A 14,157-nucleotide genomic window follows, 5' to 3' on the forward strand; every position below is an offset into this window, starting at 1 on the left:
TATTGAACAAATTTGCTTTTTAAAATCCAAGAGGTCTCATCATTTATTTGAAGCCAAGAAGAAAAGGAGTTACTGTTATCCAATAATTTTATCTATAGTAACTAAACAATATCATGATTACCTCCTGATGAATTCTAAGCACACTGACAGAACCTTTTTTCTGCATAACTTACGCAGGAAAGATCTCTACCAGGTTATGGGAACAATCTCCCCATATATATTTTTAAAACAAATAGAATTTTCCTCCTGATGAGTAAGACTACAGACAGATGGAGTGTTGACTAAAGTGAGCAGTTTTAAAAACTAACAGAAAATGTTGCCTAAAAAACATTTTTGAATCTGACTTTGTTCACACAATTCAGCAATCCCTTAACATGTATTTAATGATAATTTAACATGCTGTTAAATCTGTCTGGGGTTATTTCCAAATCCAAGCACAAAGTAAAGTAAATACCCTTAAATAGATGTTTTTACCTTAAAGGAATCATTGTTTCCTACAAAGCCACAAGAGCTACTATGGGTCAAAGTATCAAAAATTTGGAATTTTTATTTGAACATTTGAAATTTTTTAAATTGGCCATAAACACTATTCATAATTGCTTGTCTTTGTTTTTAAATGTTGATGAAACATTTAAAGTAAGTTAGGAAACAACAAATATTTCCTTGCTTGTCTTTGAGACAAGAAAGGAAATATTTTAAAGGCACTACCTTGTCTCATAAGCTTTAATGCTCAATGTTGTTAGACAAGTGTCTTATGATTTGTTTACTGAATTTAACATGAACAAAATATGGCTGAGTGCCAAAATGTTACATAGGAATTAAAATAAGGCAGTTATATTTATAAAGGACATGAGTAGCGGTGCCTGGGTGGCTCAGTGGGTTAAAGCCTTCAGCTTGGGTCATGATCCCAGAGTCCTGGAATGGAGTCCCTCATTGGGCTCTCTGCTCAGCAGGGAAGCTGCTTCCTCCTCTCTCTCTCTGCCTGCCTCTCTGCCTAGTTGTGATCTCTATCTGTCAAATAAATAAAATCTTTGAAAAAAAAGGCACATGAGTAGCAAGCAGTACCTCTTAAAATAATGAGAAACTTTTAAAAGGAGAGAAATGAAAATAATAGGTTAAATACTGTGGTCTAGTGAGTTAGGTAAAATACTTCCATTGAAAGGAACTACATGTATAAATGTAACAATGAGAGCATGATTTGGAATCTAAATATAGAATAATTCTGATGAAGGTTTTCACATGGTGACATATTTTTCAATCTTGCTTCCAGAGTAGATCTATGAAATATTAGTTTGCTGTAGTCCACACAGAGTCACGATAAGCAGTGTGCGTGTATATGTATGTGTGTATTCCTATGGGTTTGCATGTGGGTAAACATACCAAAACTGAGCAAAACCAAAAAGAAAAGTGTATTTAGGGTATTTACTGTTTTGAAATATTTTGCATTAAAATTTCTTCATAGAAACATCGCCAAAGGCAAGGGAAACAAGGGCAAAAATGAACTACTGGGACTTCATCAAGATCAAAAAGTTTTTGCACAGCAAAGAAAAGAGCCAACAAAACTAAAAGACAACTGACAGAATGAGAGAAGATATTCACAAATGACATACCAGATAAAGGGCTAGTATCCAAAAATCTGTAAAGAACTTATCAAACTCAACACCCAAAGAACAAATAATCCAATCAAGAAATGGGCAGAAGACATGAACAGACATTCCTGCTAAGAAGACATCCAGATGGCCAACAGACACATGAAAAAGTGCTCAACATCATTCGGCATCAGGGAAATACAAATCAAACCCACAGTGAGATATCACCTCACACCAGTTAGAATGGCTAAAATTAACAAGTTAGGAAATGACAGATGTTGGAGAGGATGCAGAGAAAGGGGAACCCTCCTATATTGTTGGTGGGAAATGCAAGCTGGTGCACCCACTCTGGAAAACAGCATGGAGTTTCCTCAAAAAGTTGAAAATAGAGCTACCTTATGACCCAGCAATCTCACTATTGTATATTTACCCTAAATTTACAAATGTAGTGATCTGAAGGGGCATGTGCACCTGAATGTTTATAGCAGGAATGTCCACAAGAGCCAAACTATGGAAAGAACGTAGATGTCCATCAACAGATGAATGGATAAAGAAGATGTGGTATATGTATACACAATGGAATACTATGCAGCCATCAAGAGAAATGAAATCTTGCCATTTGCAACTACATGGAAGGAACTAGAGGGTATTATGCTAAGTAAACAAGTCAATCAAAGAAAGACAATTATCATATGATCTCTCTGACATGAAGAATTTGAGAGGCAGGGCGGGGGTTGTAGGGGGTGGGGGGGAAATGAAACAAGATGGGATCAGGAGAGAGACAAACCATAAAAGACTCTTAATCTCAGGACACAAATTGAAGGTTGCTGGGGGGTGGGGGATAGGGATAGGGTGGCTGGGTTATGGACATTAGGAAGGGTATATGCTATTGTGAGTGCTGTGAAATGTGTAAGCTTGATGATTCACAGACTTGTACTCCTCGGGCAAATAATACATTATATGTTAATTTAAAAAACATTAAAAAATATTTTGCATTTAAAAAAAACAGAGGAGTCTAAGTTAATGTCAGGATGTCCAAAACATATCGTATAAGCTTTATTCTAAGTAATGGGATGTTTATTACTTAACAATTGGCAGTGTTCATTTTTGTCTTGTAGTAAAATTATTTAATTTGATTATACCATTTCTGATATTGACTGGGTGGGAGAGCAATACATATTGCATGAACTGCTCGGAGTGTGTAAGTGTATGTATATGCTACATACTGAAACATAAGTGATTAATCCTAAAATCAATATCATTCTTAGAAGCTAAGAAGGTAGAAAAACTAAGGCCAATGTTTTAAACATGAAGAAGTTGCACTTAAAAAGACCAGCATTTCATCCTGTGAATACATCCCTATATTCTATACCATAAAATAATTTAAATATTTGATTAATTAAAATATTTGAATCACATAGAAATATCATGATGTTCAAAGAGAATATGAATATTATTTTCTGTATTCTTAATATTGTTTTGTATGGAACAAATCTGAAGGTATAGTCAGAAATAATTATTTTTTAACTGACCAGAGTTCTTACAATGCAATAATCCAAGGCTACCATATGAGGGAGTCATCATCTGGAAATTGGTTATTCATTTCCCGTTCTAATCTCTTTATAAACCCTTCTGAGCTAATAAACTAAATAAACAAAAAAACAATAAACCAACCAAACAACAATATAAAACTCCACCAACAGGAGTGCCTGGGTGGCTCAGTCGGTTAAGTGTCTGCCATCGGCTCAGGTCATGATCCCAGGGTCCTAGGATGGAGCCCTGTGTTGGGCTTCCTGCTCAGTTGGGAGTCTGCTTCTGCCTCTCACTTTGTCCCTCATCACCACGTGAGCACACACACATACACACACACACGCATACACACTCACTCTCTCAAATAAATAAAATCTTTTTTTAAAAAATCCATCAACAAACACAGAAATAGGAAAATGAAAATCTACACATTTTTAAACTCCTTTGCAGCTCAACTGTTCTGAGAAAATTAGATTCTAAAAATCTGTGATTTTTAATTCAGAACTGAATTAAATAGGAGAGAGAAGTATAGTATAAAGGATCGATTTATTGATACACATTGCAGCAAGCTTTCTGAGGTGGCAGCTTCCTGAGGCCTCTTTAGCTGTTTGGTCAATACCAGGAAGCTTGGCCTGAACATGCCACTCTTGGTCTCCCAGTGATTTGTAAGCCTCATAGGACATGGTTATAGTCATTCCTACAAAAGCACTTTCTCTTGTCTGCAACTGAACCAAAATATTACCCAGTTCGCTGCCAGGAATGGTTATGTATATCATTCTCACATAAAATGAGTGTTTGGGAATGACAGTCTGGCGCTTTTTTAGATACATATGTAGTGAACACTCAGTATGAAAAGATGAGACAGGGCCTGATTAACATTTTTTTTTAAAGATTTTATTTATTTATTTGACAGACAGAGAGATCACAAGTAGGCAGAGACGCAGGCAGAGAGAGAGGAGGAAGCAGGCTCCCTGGATCTCTCTGGCTGCCGTCATGTAAAAGGCCATAGATTATCAAGATAGGTAGAGAGACAAGTTAAAATGCAATTGAAAAAGAGAGACTACTTCAAAACTAATCCTATGAAGCTAGCATTACCCTGGTAATGCTAAAACAAAGAAATTACAGTAACAGTAAACTACAGAACCATATTCCCATAAACATAGTTACACAAATAATTAATACGGTTTCAGTAAATCTAATCTAATACATCATGACCAAGTTGAGTTTACCACAGTTTGCAAAGGGCTTAAATTTTGAAAAACTAAGGTATGTATGTAAGGTAGAAACTTTTGAAAATTATCTGTATTAACAAATTAAAAAGGAAAAATTATTATTTCAATAGATGCAGAAAATCCATTTGTCAAAATCAAAAAACAATGTATATTAAACATATTATATTTTTAAAACTTTCATAAAATTTGGAATAAGAGAAATTCCTCAGGCTTTTAAAGGACACATATAAAAAGATAGGCTTCAATGTCAGCCACCTGAATAGAGTGAGCTACCCAAAGACAGTATATAGAAAGAAAAGAGAAGTTGTAGGGACAATCTCCTGTTAAATTTAAAACCAGGCAGAGTAGGGATGGCTGGGTGGCTCAGTCGGTTAAGTGTCTGCCTTTTGCTCAGGTCATGATCCCAGTATCCTGGGATCCAGTCCTGCATTGGCTCATTGTTCAGCGGGAAGCCTGCTTCTCCCTCAGCCTGCCATTGCCCCTGCTTATTCTCTTGCCCTCTCTCTCTCTCTGACAAAGAAATCAATAAAATCTTTAAAACAATAAGATAAAATCAGGCAGAGTAAAGGGAACAGCGATAAGGAATTTTATAGTAATTTTTTTTTTTTTTTGAGATGGGACTATTAAACCCTAACAAATATCCTAAAGCAAGAAGTCGGGTGAAATAAAATATGTCAATTTGGTTATTGGCTGTCTTTGAAAAATTAACTTGAGTAGAATTATAGAAGTGGGGTTAGGTTATAGGAAACATGTAGAAGTGAGAAATTGAGACAATAAACATTAACTACTAGTATTAAGAATTTTGTTGGTAAATGGTGGGTTCTATGGTAGTAGAAAGTTCTCTGACTCATTTGAAATCTTTATTTAATATAAGAATGATAAGCAAATGTTTATTTCCTGAGAAGTATCATTAGGAAGAGCTTATAAATACACAAAAGTGTGATGAAAAAAAGCATCTTGATTAGCAATAATCGCGCCTCGGATAAACCTCATTGGCTACGATACTGCCACTGCGCAAAGCTGAAAAAAAGCATCTTGAAAAAGGAAGGATGGCAAAGGAGCAGAAATAGATTTTTCAGTGAAGATTTAAAGTTCTTTTTTCTTTAAATATATGAAGTAAAAATATCTTGTGTTCTTTCAGAATGGTATCTAGAGAGTTGTAGGTTCAAAACTACTTAAAATAGAGTAAAAAACTGTATAGATAAATCACTAGACAGACAAGTTTCTCCATATTCTATAAACTTCAAATTAACAAACAAGAATGGAATGTAACAAAACAATAGCTTAGAATAGATCCACGTTTTCATTGCAGACAATAGTCTCTTGGGTTTTTTGTTTGTTCTATTTATTCCCCTGCAGTCTTTTTCTAGGTCATAGAACACATCAATATTTGTGTTCCTTTAGAACCAAGAAAAATGTTTTTAGAATTATTGTAGAAATCAAAGCAATAACTTCTTTTAAGCTGACATATCCACTCTTCCATTTCACTCTACAATGTTCATCTAAATGTCATCATTTTTTATGAACTTAGTATGCTAACAGGAGCTGACTTTTACTGGAAGAGCCTCATTTGCATTAGCATTGTGGATACTTTGGGAGTTATTTAAGAATGAAGAATATATTGGCCTAAGTATATTAAATATATCAGACAGGATTTTTTTTTTTTAAGATTTTTATTTATTTACTTGACAGAGAGAGAGAGGGATCACAAGTAGGCAGAGAGAGAGGCAGGGAGCCGGATGTGGGGCTCGATCCTAGGACTCTGAGAACATGACCTGAGCCAAAGACAGAGGCTCAACCACTGAGCCACCCAGGCACCCCTGGGATTTTTGTTTAAAACAACATTCTAAACCACTATTGTATTCTTTAGCACTTTATATTTGAATGCCCTTTGTTTAGAGAAAGTTTGGATATGAATTTGACTTAGAAAGCAGAAGCTGTTTAAAGAGAAAGACGATATTCCTTCCTACAGATTTTTCAGATCCGATAGACTTCATTTTGCTAAGAACACAAGTGTCATTTTTCTATTGTTTATTTTATTTTTACCAGTTTTAAATTTATCTATTCAAAAGTGAATAACTTGTTCTATTTGTTTAAAGTATAGTGGTAGTTTATAATTAGAGCTTCTAATCATTTTAATTAATTAAAGACTTTACTACTGTATAAGTGACTTCTATAATAAGACTAGCACAAATGAATGCAAGATTTTTTTAAATACTTCAGCATGAAGAGACACTATAATACCATGAGCTTAAGGAGACACACCTCTCTGAGACAACTTTATTTCTCCTATATCACAAGTATACACACTCATACACAAGCACACACACATACATATGTGTATATGTTAAATATCATGAAATGTAAGAAAGCAGCACAATATACAACTTCCTACCTATGCTCTTTATGTTGGGTCTTTTTTCTGTCTCATGAAACAGAAAATCTGAATCAGAAAGAAGATATATTGCGCTCAGCAGTATAGCTACTACTGGTATTGGTATTGGGAAGATACATTGAGCTCAGCAGTATAGCTACTATTGGTAATGTGATTAATCATATAAATCACATTAATCACAATGTGATTAGGATTTTCTTTCTCAATTTCTTCTTCCAGCTTTAATTAGGTTGACCTTTTCATATCTTCCAGCTTTTTTGTAGTTTCCAGATGGTTGTAGTCACTCTGCAACCCACATATAATCTCATTTTTAAAAGAGTTTCTATATGCCCACAATTAAAAAAAATGAATCTTGGCATCTCTTTTTGTATTAATCAGTGGTCTTTAACTAGAGGAAATTTTGCACCGATGAGAACATCTGGCAGTATCCAGACATGTTTCTGCTTTTAAACTGGAATGCAATGGATAGATGCTACTAGAATCTAATGAATAGAGGTTAGTCATGTTGGTAGAAACCCTATAGTGTGCAGGACAGCCCTCCCCACGAAGAATTACCTGGCTCAGAGTGTCAATAGTGTCAACATTGAGAAACCCTAGGCTAAAATGAATGGTGTGTTTATATCTGAGCCAGTAACTGCAAAGAGGGGAAGAGAATATGTTGATAGCTATAAATCTACCAGTGGTTACTCTTGAAATTGAGAGCAGAATTCTCCCATGGCATGTGAAGAAGACGTGACATGCAAAATACTGAGCACAGTCTTGCCAGATGTGATAAGCACAAATTCAACAGACATCTACCACAGCCCTTCCACCACCACCGTTCGGGTAGAGATAATTATTCTACATTTTTATGGTTTAAAGAGTTTACATTCTATTCTGTAACAATAATTTACAGTGTTTTGATTTATATGGAGTCAAAACTTTTTGTATCTTCTCCATTTATCACACAGTCATAATGAAGTTTATCCTCGAATCATTTGTTGAATTAGATATCACGGAGGGGAAAAAAAATCCGAGTACTTTAGGTTTGAAAATTGCATTTTTACCAGAACAGTAGTGCACTCTTTTATCTATTGCTATATAAAAAAACCACTATAAAGCTCAATAGTCTGTAATAAAATAGATAAAGTAGTTGTTTTTGCTGATCAGTTCCAAGTTCCAGCTTTGCCTCAGCTTCAAATCCATTCTTTTCTCCCTCCTCTGGGATAGGAAGGCTGGGGTTCTGTGAACCACATTTTGCTTGGCCCTTGGCTCTTTGTTAGGCTCTGACCAATGGATGCTAGAGACACTCTGGAAGTCTGGAGGAAAAAGAGACCATCTCCATCTGCTTGCTTCCAGTTCTTGAGAGGGTCATCACTGCAACACGTCATCCTGGGCAGCTACAACTTACTCCGACCTGTGAAACCAGCTTCTTCTTGCCTCTTCCGATAACCAGAAGATTCAGCACAAGTTGAACTGTGCATACCTCTCAGAGGACTGGGTTCCAAGACTGCCTGGCATCTAAGCTTCTAGAATGCAGTAACTCCAGCCCCTTCTCTCAGGGTGGTAGTAGGTCTTTTCAGTTACTCTCTCAGGGCTATCTTTGTGATTCCATTTTGTTTTTCATTTCAATAATAATGCAAAATTTTTTACAGTAAATATCCCCTATTAAAATAATTGGTGTGGTATTGTCTTCCGGCTGGACTCCTCTCCATAGTACAGACCTGCTATTGAGATTTCCTTCCCATAATTGCTCCCTTTTCAAAAATCACAACTGAATTACTTTGGAAAGGAAGTCAAGGGAGGCAGAATAGAAATACAAGCTTATTTTCCTCCAGGAGTTTGGGACTCAATACAGCAGTATCATAACCACAACAAAAAGTTCCTAATGGTGTTGTTTCTGGTTGAGCCAATCTCATTAGAAATAGATTAGTGGGGACACTTGGGTGGCTCAGTGAGTTAAGCCTCTGTCTTCGGCTCAGGTCATGATCTCAGGGTCCTGAGATCAAGCCCTGGATAGGGCTCTCTGCTCAGCAGGGAGCATGCTTCTCCATCTCTCTGCCTACTAGTGATCTCTGTCAAATAAATAAATAAAATCTCTAAAGAAAAAAAAAAAGAAACAGATTCGTGATCAAATATTGCAGGTGTTTTTCTTCTGTCATTTTCCATATATTTATGCACTCACCTATTGACTGTTAATACCAGATGCCAAACTCCAAATGGTTTGGCCTGCCGAAGGAACTTGATATGCCACTCACCAATTTTTCTGTTGCAAGTAATGTTTTTCACATAAGAAGTAAAGTCCTTATCTTTCTGATATTTTATTTATGACATGAGTAAAAGATGCCTCACTCGGTCTTGCCAAGTCTCACCCTAACACGATCTTTAACAGCTCAATTTTCTCTCTCTCTGTGTGCTGTACTGCTTTTACCAGGAATATAGAGTCCTGTATTTTATTGTGCAGGGAAATGATAAATATTTACAATCACATTTTGGAACTATTGTCAGATTTAGGCAAAATGAAGACCCATACCAAAGTATTACACTTTTTAAACAGATCTTAAATAGAGTCCAACATCATCTCTGCTCTTTCTGAAGTCACCATTTCAATACTGTTTTCATGTTCAGTAGTTTTCTTTTCTAAAAAGTAGTGTTCTTAGTGTCTCTAAATTTGGTTAGAAAAACCTAGCTTTCTCCCTGATGAGTGTAAAAACCTGGAACTATAGTTCTGATAGCTTTTGTCTTTTTGGTTCATTATTAGTTTGTTTTGTTTGGGGGAGAATAATGGCACCCACATATACAAGATATATTAATCACATCTCCAATAGTTAGATTATTTTCTCTATACTTCATAACACCCATATTTTTGGGAGAAATGACTCAGTGATTTGAATTTTCTCAAAGAAGTGAGGCTGTTTTTCAACTACAGGAGATATGAGGAGTATGCAGGTAAATGTTTTATCATCAGACTCTATGAAGGAAAAAATAGATAAATAAAATGCTGAGTTAAAGTATTTGTTGATTTTCATGGTGTTGATACTCCCACCATGGGCAATTTTAAGTTATTAATATGTTGTTACTGAACACAGAGTTGGGACAAAAATCTCTGTCAAAGAAAAATATATATTGGTTCCGGCACACCACTGTGAGACATAAAATATACAGATATTCTGTTGTCCAACTTCATTATGTCTTCCTACTGGTTAATCAGAACTCATTTCCAGCATAGGCAGCCATCCTTAAATATGAGAGTAGATGATAAGTTTCCGGTGCATAAATCATATATTTGATTGTTATTTTTTTCTTACTTATTCTGAGACACTTTGTTCCAAGGAATGCTTTTTAAAAGGCACATTACTGCAATCAACATGCTTAAACCTACAAAAATCGAATTACTGTGAATACTTCCAAATTTATCATATGGTTATGTGATATCACCTACTGCTCAGAACCTGATTGCAACTCTTGTAAAACATCTGTTTTGATCTGAATCTACTAAATTTGTTGATATCAGAAGTCTGTTGACACCATTTTTTAAATTTAGTTTTTACTATATGATTACTTATCAATAAATTAAGTGATCAGTTTTCATTTACATGATAGTTAGTAAAAAAGATTCTAGTAGACACTCTAGGAAGAGTAGGTTCAACATCTGATGCTGATCATCGAACAGATAAACTGACAGATTACACATCTTAGGCTGTTTTTCAGATTTCTTTTTATTTTTCTATCTACAATTTTATTCTCTCCCACTCCTCCATCAAATTCTCCACTCATTCTCATTGTTTCCTAAAATTTTTGTTGAGCATACACTTGATGTGACTATGTGTATGTGTCTTCTTTTCATGTGTATAGAGCTTGAAATAGTTCTATTTCTCTTTTAGAGGCAAATTCTTGGGTTTTTAAGGCATGAGGATATAATTTCTGCATAATGACATGAAAATTTTTAAAGATTATAAGGTAGCAAAAAATAGATGTAAAATATAGATGACCTAGAAAAAATAGAAGATATTTTCTGTTCTAAACAATGGTAATGATAGGAAATTACTTTAAATTAGTCAATGGCTATTAGAGTTTTGTTGTGATTGCAGCTCAATTACTGTGTATGATAGTGGTCTTCTGAATTATTTTAGAAGGAGTTTTTTCCAATAAAGACAATTTAATGTTCACATCATAAATTCCATGTAAACAACAAAAAAGTTGGAATGTAGGTGGCAATGCATAATATTTCTATAAAAAACAGTACATTTTGTTAGAAAATAGATGTACTTCTAAATGCAAATAAAAATCAGTCATATTAGATATTAACAATGTCTACTAATTTTGAAATATTTCTTATATGGCAGATGCTGTTTTGTAGATATAGATATAGATATAGATATAGATATAGATTCATTTGATCCCTGAATTAAATCCCAAATTAAGACCTACCTTCAGATGAAGAAACTGAGGCACACAGCAATTAAAACACAAAAGGTAAATGACAAAACTGAGATTCAAGTTCAGTGTTGCTTTGAGCTAGGATTCTTAAAAGTAACAACATCCTGCATCTTTGCTTCTACTATTAAAATATCAGGAGGGTGCTGAAAGACATGATGTGCTAAGAATTAAATGTATTTTATAAATGGTTCCACTCAGAAATTTTCCTTATACTTCACATCTTTTAAAAATTTTCTCTTTAGTTCTATGCATTTGTGCTTATTCATTGTTTTCTAGAACCACCTTTTCCAAAGAGATAAGGTTAGATTTTAGAGGAATAAAGAATTTTTCACAAAGCTCATGAAATTACACGTAAGTCTTATGAATTAATGTAAAAACGTCATTTAATTTGTTTTAATTTGAGAATTACTGTGCTATTATCATTTCCTTCAATTAATGTATTTCCATTATACAAGATATATATCTATTATAATAGATCACATTATATTATCTTACAGTCTGATAATAGGATGCATAGTTTTATTTCACATTGTAATATATAATACTGTTACTGCTTCTGCATTAATTCATATCCGTATTACTTACTCATTGATTAGTACAGAATAGTCATTGTAGTAGTTTACTATCTGGCTATCCTGGTTACAAATCCCAACTGAAACTTTTACAATTCATACTCTTAGTGGTCACCAGATCATTCTCAGATGCAAAACTCTTTTACATATATAATAGTACCCGGATTTTCAGCTGGAGAGCCATCTTTTCTCTATTCACTCCATATAATTGAAGTGCTGAAGATCTCACCTGAACTTACCCAATTACAGAACACTGTATCTCCTGGCCTTGAGTCTATATATACCCCATGACAGGGCACATCTCTAGCTAGTTGAGTATTAATTTGTTAACAAATGCAAAAACATATAACTTAATGTACAATGAGCCTATGTCGTACTAGAGATACAGACAGCACAAAAACAAACAGCGAAGTAATGAAGAGAAGCTGGGCCTGATGATCCCACTTCAGTCAAGACTAAAGCCAGATGTCTGCGTATCCGTTCCACATATCTAAGCCACAAACATGTTGTCATCTAATAAATATTAACAGACATATATACTACAATTCAATCCACAGTTTGAAATTGTATATCATACATATATATCTTATGATTTTGCTATTGTTATGATTTATATAAACTAGAGCTGACTTTTTCTATTTGTCACAAGTAAAAAATCCTTAATGAAATACCATCCATTACTATTAAGATACTAATTTTCTATGAATTTGGCAATCATTTCAACTTCATTTTACTAAATTTTCAAGCATTTCTTATTTTTAATTCCCTTTACATTCTCTTTCTATTTTTTAAAAATTCTCTCTCTCATTTTCCTTATTCCTCTAATTATACAAGTGATGCTTTCATTCTGGGTAAAATTAAAAAATACAGAAGTGGTAAAATAATATCACCTTAATTTGACAATTTATAAATAAAAACTGCTAAATCTTAACTCCATATTAGTCAATATTTTTCTACTACATAGAGTAGTATGTATACTAAGATACAGTATTTTAAAAATGGTATATATTCCACATAAATAAATATGATCTGTATACTTCATTTGATTAATATCATAAATATAATTCTATATTTATAAATATACACCTCAAACATTGTCTAATGCTTACACAGTGTGCCCTCATTTGGATAGAACAGTTTGCTAATTTCCTTGCGTTACCTATGTGGGTTGTTTCCAGGTGTTTCCTATTATAATTAATGCTACATTATACACTGACATGTAAAAATATGTTTCTCGGGGCACCTGGGTGGCTCAGTGGGTTAAGCCTCTGCCTTCGGCTCAGGTCATGATCTCAGGGTCCTGGGATCCAGCCCCGGCATGGGGCTCTCTGCTCAGCAGGGAGCTTACTTCTTCTGTCTCTCTACCTGCTTCTCTGCCTACTTGTGATCTCTCTCTCTGTGTCAAATAAATAAATAAAATCTTTAAAAAAAAATATGTTTCTCTGCTTCTTAGATTGTTTTTTGTTTATTTGTTTGTTTGTTTTTAGATTTTATTTATTTGAAAGAGAGAGAAAGTGAGAGACAGAGCACAAGTGGAAGGAAGAGGCAGAGGGACAGGGAGAAGCAGACTCCCTGCTGAGCGGGGAGCCTGATGTGGGACTTGACTCCAGGGCCCTGGGATCATGTCCTGAGCCACAGGCAGACGCTTAACTACTGAGCCACCCAGGCACCCCTAGATTGTTTTTGAGAAGTAAAATTTTAGAAGGTGAATTACTAAGTCAAAATTTATACACATTTCAGAGCCCTTTCTCTATTAGCAATGGCCCAGAACCATCTATCCCCTTTCCTCAAAACTCTTGCATTCTTTTTTTTCCCCATGGAGTTGAGTTCAGACCATTTGGGGTCTCTGTCTCCTATCAGAATAGTCTTGAATAAAGTCTTTCTTACCTGTATATCTTTATCCACTACAATTTTTCTTTAACAAATCCTATCCACATGGAAAACAGATTCTAGAAGAGAAGACAAAAAGAGCATGCATTTTAAAATATCAAAACATATTGAAAGAACATATTGGTAAGAACAATAATATTCATCATATTTCAACCTTCCCCCTTGTAAAATAGAAATGATAATACAGTATGGGATCTATTTCAAGCTATAAATAGAACATCAAATTGTAATGCTAATTGGCCCATATCAATCATTCAATATAGCCTTTGTTTTCAATATATACCACTGGGAACGCCACAGGAATGTTTCTCAGCAATTTACACATTAACTTGTTCTTCATCTCTCCAACTTTAAGACAAGGTCCAACTTGATTCCAAACTCTGACTATACATCTGGACTAATTATAGTTCTACCCTTTGGTTGATCCTTCACAACACTTTCCTTTAAAGTTAAATGTCAGGTCAAATAAGCATCATGATTTTTATATTCCTGACTTTCTGAATATCTCACTATTCATGTATTGATAGTTT

The 14,157-nt window shown here is 34.5% G+C and overlaps 1 pseudogene; it reads right to left on the reverse strand.

The window, feature by feature from the left end:
* Window positions 1–5,205: 5,205 nt before the first annotated feature.
* LOC123947718 lies at window positions 5,206–5,373 on the reverse strand (annotated as a pseudogene).
* Window positions 5,374–14,157: the final 8,784 nt, after the last annotated feature.

This window comes from Meles meles, chromosome 7, assembly GCF_922984935.1.
Source record: "Meles meles chromosome 7, mMelMel3.1 paternal haplotype, whole genome shotgun sequence".
Classification (NCBI taxonomy): Eukaryota; Metazoa; Chordata; class Mammalia; order Carnivora; family Mustelidae; genus Meles; species Meles meles.